Below are 2,630 nucleotides of genomic sequence, written 5' to 3'. Positions count from 1 at the left end.
GCAAGTTTGTGGTGACTGTTATACAACTTCATACAAAAAGCAATCAGCCATCATGCTTGCTTATCATTCAAGGAGTTGAAATTGTTAAACATAGCCAAAGTTGGTAGAATCTGAAAATGGTATAGGCACTATTAATCCTCTTTTTTTTTTTAGTGTACCTCCTTTTGAAGTTATACATTTAGATGGCTATTGGGTGTGTGTTGTGTAGTGCACACACACAGACGTCTTCCCATTCCTCCATGGATAGATCAGTTGTGACAAACTATTTAAAGCTTACTTTAAGCCTTTGTTGCAATGAGACATTATACTAATGAAGTCTTGACAGACATCATCTCTGATTTTACACATCTTAGAAATTTAGTCTGTATCATTTCTATAAGATTATTTTTAAATATTTACTATTTACTACGCTATTTTTCTAGATGTTTTAATGATTTAATTTAGAATTACAATTCTGTTTTCCTAGATCTAATACACTAGTTTTTTTAAAAATGACTTTTTTTGCTTGGGAGTCAGCTCTAGTGGGGGAGGGGGGGCAGTGTTGGAGTGGGTGGAGGGATTGAGCAAAAAAGAAAAAAGAGAGAACTCATGGACATGGACAAGTGTAGTGATTGCAGGGGAAGAGGGTGGGTGGAGGTGGAAGAGGCATGGGGGGGTAAATAGTGATAGAAAAAGTAAAATAAAATACAATTTGAAAATAAATTTTAAAAAATGACATATTTGCATATCATATTGTGAATGCCCCATTTACAGATGAATTCGACAGTGAAGTTTCTGAGAACAGGAAGCTAGTTTCAAACAACTGTATGATACTTTTGAATTGTCTTAGAATGGATATGTGACCTTGTGACAGAGAAGTTTATATTTTAGGGCATTATAATTATTTAATATAACTGATTTTATTATATGATATATTCTATATAAGAAATCAGTTTTTCCCTCTGAACTATTTAGGAAATGCATTCAGGAAGATGTAGCCAATAAAGCCATAAATAAAAGCATTGAGTCATGTATCTTAGATCTCAAAGGGTTTTAGGAGAACATCTGGACCAATCCCATGTTCCAATCAGGCCAAGAGTAATTGTTCCTACTTTTCAGATGAGTCCTTGGTCAATGGCAAGATAATTGATTGCCTGAGTGCACACTGCCTCGGAGACAAAGCCTTGGATGCATCGACTACCTAGCACTTGTACAGGCTTCATCTGTCTGTGTTAAATTTTTGACCTTTTTATTTTAAAGTTCTGCTAATGTAGATATATTTTTTTCAAGAAAATGGTTAGAGCTAAGGGGCTCCCTTTCCTTGGTTTAAAATTCTTCACATTTAAAGCACTAGTTGCAGAAAGGAGTTATTTTTCATATCCAAAACTCCTTAAAATGATTCCCTATTTTTACTTAAGATTTCCCCACTCTATTCTTCTAAAAGCCATTACCCAACTGTGCAGGTTTATTAGGAAAGTGACATGAAATGAGCAAATGATTTGAGGAACTTCCTTGCTCTTCTCTGTGTGCACCGTATAATTCAATTCTAAATATAAATGTGTTCTATATAATTCAATGTGCGATATAATAACTTTAAGACAGTACAGTTGTCCAAGATTCCCCGTTCCCTTAGAATTCAGAGGTCAGAGATGCTGCAGTACAGTCGAACTTGCCAAATTATTTGAAAAGCTACTTACCAAACAATTTTCTCACCATGTAGTAATTATTCTTGGTCACGCATAGAAGTGTCTGCAGAATGCAGAAGCAGATCTCAGATGTTTTGCCACATTTTAAGGGAAATGGCCTCCAAACACCCCATGGCTAGCCTTTCTAGAAGTCACTCATTCCTGTGACAGGGCCTGGTGTTGAACTTGTCTTCCCCTGAAGTCTGGTTACCCTGTCACTTGGGAACACTTCCAGAAATAACATTTTACTTAACATGTAGACATTCCACTCAATCCTCCTATTTCATTCAGGTCCACAGATGGAGCTGGAGATGAATTTACTGTTTAGCACCATGAAATAAGGCAGTGTTACGGGTTTCATCAAGGCTTTGTGATTCCTGTTTCATTGTGGAACACTAAATACTTTTGCCTTCTAATGAGGTATTTTCTGATTAATGACACTTAGGTACTAGGCATAAGTAAACAGGAAAATTATTTGTGGATAGTCTAGAATAGTCTAAAACCTTCCATGGGATTTCAGAAAACAGGGAAGAAGTAAATAAAGAGCCTTGGGGGTTATTGAAGATAGGACGTTTGAAAACAGACTTCATTTTGCAGGTACCAGATGCCCCAGGATTGAGCTGTGAACACTGTAGAACATTCAGCAAACTGGGGGTTACAGATAGGAGTGGTAGGGCTGATGATGGAATTATCTTTGAGGTTTCCCAAGCATTTTTCTGGTAAATTTATAAGAGAGGGCACAGCTTCATGAATGTATAAAAGAGGGCACAGCTTCATGAAAGTTAGCTTGTGCACCGGGCACACTATGCCACTTTATACACTGGCTTATTCGTTGTACAGTCCCTCTGTCATGTGGCTTATGAACCACTGGGACGTATCAGAGATACATCAAACTTACATTTGTTTCCAAAACTGAATTCTAGATTTTCTCTTACTCAATCCATTTTAATCCTTCCACCAAGGGCT

General features: G+C 36.9%; 1 protein-coding gene across 1 annotated transcript in view; it reads left to right on the top strand.

Annotated features, from left to right (window-relative positions):
• Window positions 1–2,630, top strand: part of PREX2 (phosphatidylinositol-3,4,5-trisphosphate-dependent Rac exchange factor 2) — a 156,467-nt gene that overhangs the window by 73,777 nt on the left and 80,060 nt on the right. The window lies entirely within an intron of this gene.

The sequence above is a fragment of the Myotis davidii genome, unplaced genomic scaffold (assembly GCF_000327345.1).
Source record: "Myotis davidii unplaced genomic scaffold, ASM32734v1 scaffold393, whole genome shotgun sequence".
In the NCBI taxonomy this organism is placed as follows: Eukaryota; Metazoa; Chordata; class Mammalia; order Chiroptera; family Vespertilionidae; genus Myotis; species Myotis davidii.
Note: the sequence above shows the minus strand (reverse complement) of the source record. Positions and strands in the feature narration are given on the sequence as shown.